The sequence below is a fragment of the Narcine bancroftii genome, chromosome 9, assembly GCF_036971445.1.
Source record: "Narcine bancroftii isolate sNarBan1 chromosome 9, sNarBan1.hap1, whole genome shotgun sequence".
Lineage (NCBI taxonomy): Eukaryota > Metazoa > Chordata > Chondrichthyes > Torpediniformes > Narcinidae > Narcine > Narcine bancroftii.
The window spans coordinates 117,645,151-117,659,842 of record NC_091477.1 but is presented as its reverse complement, the minus strand read 5'-3'; the positions used below and the strand labels follow the sequence as shown (position 1 = coordinate 117,659,842).

General features: G+C 41.9%; 1 protein-coding gene across 4 annotated transcripts in view; it reads right to left on the bottom strand.

Moving 5' to 3' along the window:
- Positions 1–14,692, bottom strand: part of LOC138742700 (mediator of RNA polymerase II transcription subunit 12-like protein) — a 404,210-nt gene that overhangs the window by 153,025 nt on the left and 236,493 nt on the right. The window lies entirely within an intron of this gene.

The following is a 14,692-nucleotide window of genomic DNA, read 5'->3' as shown; positions in this document are numbered from 1 at the left end:
TATGAAGGGCTCCAAAGACCCTTAATTCTGAATTTTTGGCTATGAACTTATCCAACAACAATAACAATATTTAACTCTTCACGTTCTTGCATTGTTCCCCATTACGTAACTAACACTGGCTCAAAAGGTCTCCTGAAATATACACTAATATCTGCAGAAAAGACGTAAATCCATTTTGATGTCTACTGAAATTTTAACCTATTTTATTAAAGCTAAGAGTGAAGATGTCTTACTGTAATTATTGTGTACTGAACCTCAGTGAAATGGACTTGAACCATCAGGGAATCAGATCTTCCCAATAAAGCAGAGGACCACTGGACAGGTTCCTGGCATCACAGGTTTATCCCATGAAGGGATAATGCAGATTGGGTCTATGGTTCTCAAGAATTTAATAGAATGAGAGGTGATCTCATTGAATCGTACAAAATTCTTCCAATGCATGATGAATGTGAAGCTTATATTTCCCTTAGCTCATCTCAAAATAAGGAGTTGATTTAATGCGGAGATAGTCAAGATATCAATCAATTTATTTCATATAGGATTACTGCAAGTCAGTGGCACTGAGGTCGAAGACTATCCATAACCTCGTTGAGCAGCAGAGCAGACACAAGGCCCCTCGTGATAAGTACGATGTGCTCTTATGTTGTCCCTTTCTCTCCACCATCGAGACTACACATGAAAAGAGAACTGCTGGTTCAATTCACAAAGCATCACTAGATAATTCTGTGCATCAACCAGAGAAAACCGAACAGTGATTGTGTGAGGGGATTCCTGGCACAATCAGTTAACCAAGTGCTAAGTCATTTCAAGGCAATGAACCACAACTTCTGAAATAAAGCATTATTTCAGGGATTCTCAGCCAGTTGGTTCAGTTGCTCTGCAGAAAAGAAATGGAAAATAACCACTTGATTAACATTTGTCAAACAAAAAGCAGGTATTCACGCAGAATATATTTATGATTCCTACACAATCCCCAAGCGGAATGTACCCTATGAATGTCAGTACACACCAATTCCAACACAATACCTCAGCTCACACAGTGCGTTAATGCAGATATCACCTTCCACTGCCATTTTTATCCTTTGATAGATGTTGTTACAAGATCAAACCAGCAACCACAAAGCAGGCATATCACACAGGGGTAAAGATGAACAATTACTTTATTAACAAAAAATTCACCTTCAAACTTTAATTCAAAATCCCCCCTTTTATATCAATGCCCACTGGTTATTATGCAAATCTCTATAACAGTGTAAAACTAATAAATTCCCCAGCCTAAATATAACATATGTAATCAAAGTCTAAGTTATATTTCCAACCAGCCCATAGAAAAACTTAGACACAAAACAAACACAAAACATACAAGACTCACAAAACTTCGATCTCAACTGAAGCAAAAATCATAAACAAAATTCAGTTTGTTTGGTAAACTGAAGCCAAAAGACCTTTGAGAGAGAGAGCACAAAATTCGAAGTTGTCTTGTGTTGCATGCAGAGAGAGAGGAACCACTGGCTTGGTCCGGATCCTTCTGGCTGCCTTCGGAATCTTCATCCCTTTATTAAATGCCCAACATTCTAAACTGTCCTCCAGACCATGACTCATGCTCTGGGCCTTCTTCCACTCCACAGCACCCCCAGTGGTGGTTTATCGTCCAAGCCCAGAAATTTTTACATCATTTTCTGCACATGCTCAGTCCATCTCCCACTCTCTCAGCAGTCCACCTTCACCTTGGCTCGCTAAGGCAAACTATCACTTTTTAACATAAAACCACACAACACATAGGCCAATACACAATACAGAACATTTGATGCCCATTTCTAACTGTCAAGCACAGATGGTGCTGATCCACCTTCCTGGTCATATCAGCTTTCATCCCTTCAGCAAGCTTCAAAACATTGGCCTCTGCTGCACCCGCCACACCTACCCCCCCCACCCCACCCCCACCCGGCAATCAGACCAGTGACTTTATCATTGGAATACGACAGTGGAAATCAGTATTAACATCTCGTCACTGACGATCAAGACAGGCACACCTCAAGGATACGTACTTAGCCCATTACTCTGCTCTCTCTACGCCCGTGATTGTGTGGTGAAGCAAAATTCAGATGCCATCTACAAATTTGCTGATGACACAACAGTCGTCGGCAGAATCACAGTCGGAAATGTACAGGGTGGAGAGAGATCAGCCAGTTGAGTGATTTCACAACAACCTTGCTCTGAAGTAAATTTAAGGAACTTAAATTGTGGACTTCAGGAAGGGAAAACCAGGAGAACCAGGAGTCCCCAGCAATAGAGAGGGTAAAGAACTTTAAATTTCTGGGTGTCAATATGTCTAAATATCTCTCCCGGGGCTTTCACGTCAATGCAATCATGAAGAAGGCTCGCCAACGGCTATACTTCATTAGGAGTTTGATGAGATTTGATATGTCACCAAAGACTCTTCCAAATTTCTACAGATGTGTTGGGGGGAGCATGCTGACTGAATGCATCATTGTCTGGTGAGGTGGTGGCAATGCACAGAGCAGGAAAAGGCTGGCCAGCGCCATCGTGGGCACCAGTCTTAACTCCATTAAGGACATCTACAAGAGGCAGTGTCTCAAGATATCAGCTTCTATCCCCAAGGACCCTCACCACCCAGGTCATACCCTCTTCTCACCTCTTTCCTGATGGCAGCAGGAAGGTAGTGTGTGAGCCAAACGATGAACACCCAAAGGTACAAAAGCAGCTTCATCCCCCCAGCCATTAGATTTCTGAATGGACAATGAACTACCGACCCTACTTCACTTTTTAATCTTCTCTTGCATTAATTTATTTATTTTTTAAATAGTATATTTATGGAAGTGTAATTTATAGCAATCTGTCCATCAGAAATGCACAGCAATGCTGCCACAAAATAACAAATTACATGACACATGTTCATGACAATAATTTCTGATTCTTGCTGTAGTCTTTCTGAGCAGCTGGGGAGCAAGCACCAGGATTTTGATCTGGTGATCAGAAAGAAATGGCAAGGGATCCCAAAATTAATGGCATACCCGTACCTTTCTGGAGGGGACCCTGTGGGAGGTGATGCTCCCATCACCCATTGCCCTAGTGCTTCTTGGCGCTCGAGGGCATAGGTTTGAGAGGGGTTATAGGATTAGCCCAAGCCAGTAACTGCAGCCCACGCAGCCCAAGTGGACTTTGCACATTGTCCCCAGTATCTCCTGGTGCCTGGATCTGTCCCCCACACCCTAACTGATCAATATAAATTGTCCTTAGAGTGTAAGTGAGTGTTAGAACCTGTGGTAAATTAAGGAGATTCTTGGGAGAACAGAATGGGAATAACACAGGGTCAGTGTAAAGTCATGTTGACCCTTAGATTACATGTTTGTTCTTTTCGACCTGGAGCAGGAAATAAACAAACATACCTGAACAGTGGCCCATGGGAGAGCACATGCTGAAAATAACCAAGGATGATTTTGCTTTGAAATATAGAGCACAGTAACAGGCTCTTCTGGCCCACAAGTCTATGCTCGCCAAATAACTTATCACCTCCATATGTTTTGAAGGGGGAAATTTGTCTATGCAGACATGGAGAGAACCTACAGCACCAATCATCAAGGTTCCACACCACCCAGCACATGCTCTGTTCTCGCTGCTGCCATCAGGAAAGAGGTGTAGGTGCCACAAGACTCACACTACCAGCTGCTACCCCTCCACCATCAGACTCCTCAACGACAAACTCCATCAGGGACTCATTTAAGGACTCTTGCATTTGATTGATCTTTCTTATTCTCTCTATATTGCATAATCAGTTTGTTTACATTCATTATCTCTTTATAGTTCTTTATTTGTTTGCATGGGTACGTTGTGTGTAGTTCTTTTTCGCATGACCAATATGTGGTAATTCTGCTTTGCCTGCAGGAAAAACGATCTCAGGGTGGTATGTGATGTCATGTACAATAAATCTGAAATCTGAAATCAATAAATCTGAAATCTGAAAAATTATCTCAAGGTGATATGTGATGCCATGTACAATAAATATGAAATCTGAAATCAATAAATCTGAAATCTGAAAAACGATCTCAGGGTGGTATGTGATGTCATGTACAATAAATCTGAAATCTGAAAAACAATCTCAGGGTGGTATGTGATGTCATGTACAATAAATCTGAAATCTGAAAAACAATCTCAGGGTGGTATGTGATGTCATGTACAATAAATCTGAAATCTGAAAAACGATCTCAGGGTGGTATGTGATGTCATGTACAATAAATCTGAAATCTGAAAAACGATCTCAGGGTGGTATGTGATGTCATGTACAATAAATCTGAAATCTGAAAAACGATCTCAGGGTGGTATGTGATGTCATGTACAATAAATCTGAAATCTGAAAAACGATCTCAGGGTGGTATGTGATGTCATGTACAATAAATCTGAAATCTGAAAAACGATCTCAGGGTGGTATGTGATGTCATGTACAATAAATCTGAAATCTGAAAAACGATCTCAGGGTGGTATGTGATGTCATGTACAATAAATCTGAAATCTGAAAAACGATATCAGGGTGGTATGTGATGTCATGTACAATAAATCTGAAATCTGAAAAACAATCTCAGGGTGGTATGTGATGTCATGTACAATAAATCTGAAATCTGAAAAACGATCTCAGGGTGGTATGTGATGTCATGTACAATAAATCTGAAATCTGAAAAACGATCTCAGGGTGGTATGTGATGTCATGTACAATTAATCTGAAATCTGAAAAACAATCTCAGGGTGGTATGTGATGTCATGTACAATAAATCTGAAATCTGAAAAACGATCTCAGGGTGGTATGTGATGTCATGTACAATAAATCTGAAATCTGAAAAACGATCTCAGGGTGGTACGTGATGTCATGTACAATAAATCTGAAATCTGAAAAACGATCTCAGGGTGGTATGTGATGTCATGTACAATAAATCTGAAATCTTACAGTCACCACTGGATTTGAACCAAGGTCACTACTGCTGCAATAGCGTTGCGCTAACCACATACAGGTATACCTCGTTTTACAAAAGTAGAGCATTCCTATGAAAGCTTTTATAAGCTGAACTGGCGTAAAGCAAAGACCCATTCAATATTTTCATAAAAGTGGAAATCCATTCAAATTTCAGTCAGATAGCAAACACAGGTTTTGTCATAAAAGTGAATTTCCATAAGCGAGTATTCGTAAAGCAGGATATACCTGTATTAGGCATGACTTTAAAATACCAATTCAGAAAATTACAAGGATCTGAGAACAAGATACATGACTCAAATAACTCAAGCAGCACATTCTCATATAGCATTCCTAAAAGCTCTGCAAAATATTTTTGTTTATTCCCTATTCCCTTTCAAAAAGCCCCATTCAATGCCATTTCCACCATTTTTACAATCAGTGAATTCATTACCACTACTCTCTGGCAGTGCAGTACACAAATGTTCTGGAGAAACTCAGCACATCACATGGCATCCATAGGAAGCAAAAGGCAGGTGGCGTTTCAGGCCTGATTTCTTCCTCAGTAATGTCAAATATCAGGCATCCCACCAGGCTCAGGAACAGTTGCTGCCCATCCACCATCAGACTCTTAAGCAACAAACTCAATCGGAGACTCATTTAAGGACTCTGACTTTGCACGTTATTTAGTACTGAATAATTTTTTCCTCTATTTGCACAGTCAATTTGTTTACATTTTTTAATTTGCTTGAGTTCATTTCACACAACTGATAAGTAGAAATTCAGCCTGGCCCGCAGATAAAAGAATCTCAGGGTTGTATGTGATGTCATGTATGTACTCTGAGAGTAAATTTGAACTTTGAAACACCTGAATCTAGATACTATGATGAAGGACTCAAACCCAAAATGTTGGTTATGATTCTTTATCTTTGCTGTATAAAGTACACTGTTTGACCTGCTGAGTTTCTCCAGCATTAGGTTTTTATTACTGTAGTAGTAATATTCTCTGGCAGCCTCTTTGTCATTTTCTCTCAGATTTTTCCAGTTGGTTAGAAGAATTAGACACTCCATTTCACCTATCATTGGTCTGTCCATTCTGTCAGCCAATATTTTATATGTTGATCACATTCATGGAGTTGCTATGTTCCAATGGTAACTTCAAGATAAGCAATTACGGAGTTTACTTCGTTAAGTCGATATTCACAGCTGTAACACAGTAGAGAGAGAGAAAAAGAAATGCTGGTCAAACATTGGAGCACCACTCCAATGTTTCTGGTGAAGGAACTCCTACAGAACTGTTGTGGAGAGCATCCCAGGCATTAAAACCATCAACAAATTTATGGTTTACGTTGGAGCCAAATTTGGCTATCCAGTCATAAGTGCACTTATGTGCATGACAATACACTCAATATCATTATCATGAGGTTTAATTCACAGCAAAGAGTTGGGGAGAAAGGTGTTGAAAAAAAATTACATTAAATCACACCCACAGTTAGTTTGGCCATACTTAATTTCAAGCAGAAGAAAAAGGCACATCGAGGTAATAGTAGATGAGGATTAAGCAAGCTTAGAGGTCATTGCATCTACCCCTCCTCAGAACCACCAGAGAATCAGAATTAATTGTCATTGACATGACACAAAATTTGTTGTTTTGCAGCAAAAGTGCATAAATAGTGCAAGAGAATTGGAGGAAGGGAGGCAGTGTCTGTGGTCCATGATCCTTTCTGAAATTGGATGGCAGAGGTGGAGGATGCTACTCTTGTGCCGCAGCCTCCTGATCGTAGCTGAGCGAAGAGGGCGTGGCCTGAGTGGTAGGGAGTTCCTTGAGTATAGACGCTGCTTTCTTAAGACATTGCCTCTTGTCGATATCCTTGATGGAGTGAAGACTGGTGCCCATGATGTCACTGGTCCAATTAACAACGCTCTGGAGTTTTCTCCCCTGTCCTGTCCGTTGGCACCTCCGTACCAGACAGTGATGCAACCAGTCAGAATGCTCTCCACGATCTACCTGTGGGAAATTTTTCGAGAGTTTTTGTTGATGTGCTGAATCTACTCAAACTCCTGACAAAGTATAGAGCTTTCCTCGCAACAGTACTACCAGATTGGAAGCAGAGGGAGAGAGGAATGGCATTTTTTTTTGATACATTGCAGCATAGACTTCCACATTAAATCAAAATGCACTGAGGCTCAGTCTTCTTGACTGAGCCCACCTTCTCTCAGGAAAAAGAATCTCAGGGTTGTATGTGATGTCATGCATGTACTCTGACGATAAATCTGTTTTCATCTTCTCTTCCATTCACGTCTCTGCTCGAACTGATTTATGTGCTTCATTTACTCATCATCTCTCCAGTCCTTTCAAGCAAGTTGGAAGTCGATACCTAGCTTAACTCCCGCAACCCTATGACTCACTCAGTATTATTGTTTTAAATCTCACTGAAATCTTACTGGGCAGAACAATTGTATTTTAAAAAATAATCAGTATTGTGAATTACACAAACACATTCTGTTTTGTCATTATTCTGAAGTTCCTTTTACATCTTCAGACTCATTTTAACTACATGTATTTATACCTAAACATGTACAAAGGGTTTCAAAATCATGCATGTTGGTTATACAAGTATCTTCTTCAGGGCAAGTAAACTTTCCCTTATATTGTTGAAGAATCTCATTTTAATTTCACACATAGAATGTGGGCAATAGAAGTGCTCACTATGTCTTTAAAATAGACATAGAGCTCAAGCTTTAAAATAAATTAAAAGACTGCACGCTCAAAAATCAATAGTTGAGAGTTGTTTAAAAACCACCAGTAAAGATAGGTGCTTGTGTGAGATTGGCAGGTTAACTGTAGCCAATAAAAGGAAGGCAAGCTCGAGACTTAGCCTTGGCTTCAGAGGCTTTGGTGAGCAGAGGCTGAGGAAGTGGTGCAAGTTTTGGCCATGACAGCAGTCCTATAGGAAAAACAAAGCTTCCATAAGAAGGTGCAGGTAAGAGCAGGTGAGGTCAGGTTTTCTTGATGCTCAGACTGAGGAATGGGAATGGCAGCCAGGGCAGTGGCATACTCCTCCTGCAGGATGTGGGAGATTAGAGACCTTGGCTGCATGGATTTAGAATTGGCTTGCTTGCAGAAAGCAGAGGGTAGTAGTAGATGGAATGTATTCTGCCTGAGGTCAGTGACTAGTGGAGTTCCACAGGGACCTGTTCTAGGATGCCTGCTCTTTGTAATTATTTTTATAAATGACCTGAACGAAGAAGTAGAGGGATGGATCAGTCAATTTGTGGTTGGAGGTGTTGTCGACAGTGTGGAAGGTTGTTGTAGGTTACAGGATGCAGATTTGGGTGGAAAAGCGGCAATTCAATCTAGGTAAGTGTGAAGTGATCCATTTTGGAAGGTCGAACTTGAAGATGAAGTGCATGGTTAATATTAGGAAGTATTCTTAACAGAGTGGAAAAACAGAGAGACCTTGAGGTCCAAATCCATAGGTCTCTCAAAGTTGCCACGCAGGTTGATAGGTCATTTAAGAGGCTTTTTGTATGCTATTAGTCAGGGGATTGAGTACAAGAATCATGAGGTAATGCTACAACTCTATAAAACTCTGGTTAGACCTCATTTGGAATATTGTTTTCAGTTCTGGTCACTTCATTACAGGAAGGATGTGGAAGCTTTGGAGAGGGTGTAGAGGAAATTTACTAGGACGTTGCCTGGATTGGAGATTTTGTTTATGAGACATGTTGAGCAAGGAATTTTCTCTTTGGAGCAAGAAAGGTTGAGAAATGGCTCATGGGTTTGACAAGATTATGAGAGGCATAAATAGGGTGGACAGCCAGCACCTTTGTCCCAGGGTGACAGTAGAAAATATCAGAGGACAATTGCTTTAGGAGAGGGGAGCAATGCTCAGGGGAGGCATCACAGACAAGTTTTTTTTTACACAGAAAGTGGGGGGTACCTGGAATGAATTTCCAGGGTGGTGGTGGAGCCAGAAACAATAGGGACATTTAAAATACACTTAGACAGGGACATAGATGTGAGAAAAATAAAGGGTTATTGTGGTGTTGATTTACAGAGGTCAGCACGACATTGTGGACTGAAGGGCCTGTTTTGTTCTGTCATGTTCTATGTGTGTACAATCTATCAATGATAATATAGTTTGCGGGAGGGGGGGGGGCGGGCGCAGGGAATTGAAAGGAGATGCATTGCAGAGTTCCAAACAGTCAAATAAATCCTTCCCTCTTTATTGAAAACAACACGTGCTGTGGTGGGAGAGAGCAAAGGAGGATGGTGAGAAAAGATTAGAGTCTGGACTGGGATTAAATGCATGAAAATTGTTCATTGGTCCATTGAATATGGCCCCAATAATACATCACGCAGGACCTCATTCATTTCCAAGAGGTGTTGCGAAAGATCATGAGGTCACCTCCCATCGGCATATAAATACATCTTTGTTCCTCTCATTGAATGAATTCAGCTCTGCTTTAAAATGTCAAATACTATATATATTTAAAAGTCATATCCTTGACCTTCAGCAAGTGAAATAAGAAATAGCAAATCCTTCACTCAAAAGTTGAGCACATGAATGAAAGGGATCAAAGATGACAGAAAGACCTGTCTTAATTAAATACACCTCTCAGATCTCAGTAAGAAACAGGCCCTTCGCATAGCTTCGGCGACTGTGTAAAGAAAGTTCATCAGGTTGATTCCAAAAATGAAGGGGTTAGTTAATGAGTAAAGATTGAGACTACTCTCATTGGAGTTTAGAAGGTTGAGAGGAACTTAAAGAAATACATAAAATTTTGAAACAAATCGATAAGATGGAAGTAGGAATGAAGTTTCCACTCCTGATGAGACTAAAAATCACAGATATGGCCTCAAGATTTTGGAGAGTAGATTTAAGCTAGATATGAGAAGGAATTTCTTCTCCCAGAGAGTAGTGACTTTGTGGAATTCTCTGACAAGGTAACAGTAGAGGCTGCTTCAGTCAATGTATTTAGGCCACGAGTAGATGGATTTTTCAATAGTCGGGGAAGAAAGGGTGTAGGAGAGAGGGAAGTGAAGATGATTACACAACCAGATCAACCATGATCTCACTGAAAACTGGAGGAGGTTTGATGGGCTGGATAACCTTCTCCTGCTCCTATCTCTCATGTGTTTAAGAGCGTAGGATTGGCATCCAATGCACGCCACTGGTCAAATTCAAATCTCAACCAACAGTTGACGGTTAATAATTTTTCTCCCCTCTCTTTACGAACAGTTGGGGAAGAATTTCACAGTTGTAAATAGGGTAGAAAGAGATAGCACTCCTCAGGGTGCAGCCAAGGAGAGAAAGTGCTTTCAGGACACCAACCACCTGACAAATCACATTTGAAGCTGCAACTGGAAAATGCTGAGGGCTAGGTATTTCGACAAGAGGGACATCCTATTTCATTTTGGTCCAACTCAGGAAAAGTTCATGTAAAGTAATAAAATGAGGAATCAAAACTCTCTGCCAACACAAGCAATGACACCTTTAGACACAGTGTTTTGGTGGACCATCAAAATATCGGAGGAGGAGGGGTAGCTCAGTTAAATGGAGAACTGGAGGAAAGGAGACAGAGGGGAGAACACTGTCAGACGGTGAGGACTGAGGGTCTGTGGGTTTGCCCCGAGCTCTCCTGCAGCCTCAGAATACTCCAGTTCTGGTCAAACTCTTCTGATTTAATTTTCAGATGTGTGGTGGTCCACCACCGGCCTACTGCGGGGGAAACCTCTGTACCTGCAGGAGTGTACCACCACCGGCCTACTGCAGGGGGCACTCTCTGTACCTGCAGGAGTGTACCACCACCGGCCTACTGCAGGGGGCACTCTCTGTACCTGCAGGAGTGTAAGGGGACAGGACAACACCTGGCTGGCTGTCAATCAGTCGGCCTGAATGGATCAAGCCGAGCCCGGTCGGGTGTCAATCACCCTCGAGGATATAAGCCTGCACCGGCCTCCCGCGGCCTCACTCAGAGTTGCTACAGCTACAGCCAGCCTGAGTCTGTGGAGGTTTTTGTGGATTAAAGCCTGTTGTTCAGTCTTTACCTTGTGTGTGTCCGATTCTGTCCAACAGCGCACCACAAGATGTCAGAAGGAAGTTGGCTCTTTTTCACAGTCTACTTGGTTATGTGAGACAGTGAAACGTTTTTGAGGTAGATTTAAGGAACTGTTCAAAACTATTTTTAAATTGAAAATTCCACTTGATCTTTTAGTATTTTTATTGGGTTATATTAAGAAATTGAGCTTGGAGTTAAAACTAAATAAATTTCAAATTGCTCTTTTGAGATTGACTTTAGCTGTGGCTAGAAAATGTTTGGCGATTACTTGGAAAAATTAGATGAATTTGAGTATTCTGCGGTGGGATTTGGAAATGAGATCTTGTATTCTGTTGGAAAAGATTACATATAATTTACGTAATAATTATTCTTTTTTTGTTAAAACTTGGAGCCTGTATTTATAGTATATGGGGTTGAATTGTTAATCTTCTTCCCACGCATTAATGGAGTTCCTCTGAACCTTGGCAAATAACTGAAGAGTTTTACGTTATGTGATCTCCTTTCTTTCTTTTCTTTCGGGGTAGTTTAGAGGCGGTTGGGGATGGGTGGGTTAGGGTAGGGGGGGTGGGGGGTTGTAAGGGGTATCATTTATAAAACTTTTGTGTATATATTATGTTTTTTTTATTTGTATTTTTATTGTATGACTTATCATGATTAATAAATAAAAATTTCAAACAAAAAATCATTGGTAAGCTGAGCCCTGATCCAAACTTCCAATACTTCAGGGCCCAGGGCACATCAGGACCCCTCTTGCCCTCTCAAAGCCCAGTTCCGATACCTTGTTCCATGAGCCATCCTCCAGCAATGTGCATCAATCACCAACAGCCTGTGTGGGTTTATCGCCCGCAAGTCACTGCTTTTGTGTGTCCTTCAACCACGGAGCCCCTCACTGGTCCGCCTCCGTGGTCACTGTCCTTTGGGTGATTCCCTTGGTTACTCCTTCTCAGCGGAAAGTCTTCTCCCTGCTACTGGTGCCCTGCACAGCCCGCTAGTCTCCCAGAGTCTGCAACCCCCTCATAGTCACTGCCAATTACAGTTGCCACCATCTTGGGTCCGGACCTTGCTGTGGCAGGATTTTAAATAAAACATCGTCAGCTCCTTTAACAGGGTATTTAAAGCCTGAACCTAGCTGTCAGCCATAGGTTGGGCTGGACAACCCTGCTGTGTCTCTGCTCCCCACTCTCTCCAGCTCTGGACTAGCAACACCACTGCCATTATAGCAGAAGTCAAACACGAAAATCTCACCACGGTTGAAGTAAAATCGCAAAATGCTGGAGAAACTCATCAGGTCAAGCAGTGTCTTTTATATAGCAAAAGTAAAAATAAAGAACTGATTCGTTGGGCTTGAGCCTTTCACGACGGTATGAAAAAATGTTGGCAGGCATCCAAGCAAAAGAGTAAGGGGGTGGGGGGGGAGGTGTGGTCGCAAAGCAGGAGGTGACGGGTGGAGAAGGGAGGGAGGGGACAGTAGCAATCATGGGGAGGAGGGAAGGCTGGGTGAAGGGAGGGGGAGAAGTGGAAAGGAGAAGGGAAGGCGGAGGAGGAAGAGGAGAGCAGAAATGGGAAAAGTCGATATTAATGCCATCTGGGTGGAGAGTGGCCAGAAAGAAAATCAGGTGTTGTTTCTCCAATTTACGGGTGGTCTTGGAGGGATCGTACACAAGGCCATGGATAGAGATGTGAGTATGGGAGTGTGGCACAGCACTGAAATGGTTGGCTACTGGGAGGAGTCAATCACTGGTGCAGACGAATTGAGCAGCTTATAGCTATTACAGCTTATAACCATTATAGCTGAAAAATGGTACAGCAGCTTCATCTTAACAACAAATAGGATAAGGAGTGCGATAAAAGGTTCTATATTTAGAAACTAAACAATGGCATGGATCACTATGATTAAACATAGTGATATTACTCAATATTTTAAGACATCAATAAATTAAAAAACACTTGACCATTGCGAGTTTTTGCAAAACTATTCCTGCAAAGATTCCCCCTGATTGACAGCAACATTTCTATATCATCCCAACTACAATCACAGTTTCTGCACCCTTCCTTGTTTGACAAAAACAACTGCACTCCCACATTTCACAGACCTTTCGCACCGAGACACGCCCTTGGTACATCTTCTGGCTATCCATCCCATGGGATGATGACGGTTCCTTTCAGTCAGTTTGTGGGGTTTGATATGAGGATACCCCACTCCTCAGAAAGGAGCAGCGTGTGCGTGAATGGATTTTAGGTGGGTAGGGAGTTGCACAGGTCCACACCCCACCCTCTTGACATCCCCTCCCAGATCCAGTGGCATGGTGAGGTCCAAGATGGCTGGGGGAAATTCTGTTGCAGTGAACAGCCAGACCAAGCTTCAATAGCCAGGAATGCCTTTTCTGCGCTTCATGACATGTGTTTGCTCCTCGGCCATTGACCCTATGAGAGGGTTCTTCCACCCTTTGACAAGTGCATGCCCATCAACATTTGCACAATTACAAGAACCACACTCACATCCCATTTTACTGTTCTGATATTTTAACTTCACACCAGATTCCACCCTACTCCTCAAGAAGTAACTTTTCTCAGACTTTGTTCAATAAGGATATTTTCTCTGTAGCTGTGATACACATATGCATGGATCTGACAAACCTCTTGCGGACAATTTAAAAGTTCAAAGTTCATATTTATTGTCAGAGTACATACACAACATCACATACGACCCTGAGATTTTTTTTCCTGCGGGCGAGGCAGAATTACCACTTATTGGTTGCACAAAAATAAAACGACTCAATAAGATATGTATGCATGTAAACAAATAAAGAAATGTAAACAAACTGACTGTGCAATACAAAGAGGGGAAAAAATGTAATAAAGTGCAAAAGTAAGAGCCCTTAAATGAGTCCCTGATTGAGTTTGTCGTTGAGGAGTCTGATGGTGGAGGTTAGCATCTGTTCCTGAACCTGGTGGTGTGAGTCTTGTGGCACCCATGGTAGCAGCAAGAATAGAGTGTGTGAATCCTTGATAATTGCTTCTGCTCTCCAATGGCAGCATGTTCTCAATGGGGAGAGTTAAGCCTGTGATGTCCTGGGCTGTGTATGCTGCCTTTTGCAGGCTTTCCACTCAGGGATATTGGTGTCCCCATACCAGACCGTGATGCAGCCAGTCAGCACACTTTCCACCATACATTTATAATTGCCAGGTTTTCCGATGTCATACCAAACCTCCGCCCGCTCCTGAGCAAGTATAAGCACTGACACGATTTCTTAACGATGCCATTAGTGTGTTAGGTCCAGGAAAGATCCTCCATAAAAGTGACACCCAAGAACTTAAATTTGCTCACCCTCTCCACCTCTGATCCCCCAATGATCATATACTCTCCCAACCTTTACACCTTTGGGATGTGGGAGATGGCCCATGCAGACACAGTGAAAATGAGCTAACTTTACACGGACAGCACCAGACTTCAAATTTGTACCCAGGCCACTGGAGCCATGTGATTCAAATTTATGGTCACAAGGGCCAAAGTACAGAAAAGGTTTCTTCTGTGTGCTATGCAGGAAGTGATAGGTATAGATAGAATAAGCATGAGCAGGGTCTTTTCATTGAGGTTAGGTGAGATGAAAACTAGAGGACATGGGTTCAGGGGGAAAGGGGAAAATTTTTAAGGGAACATTA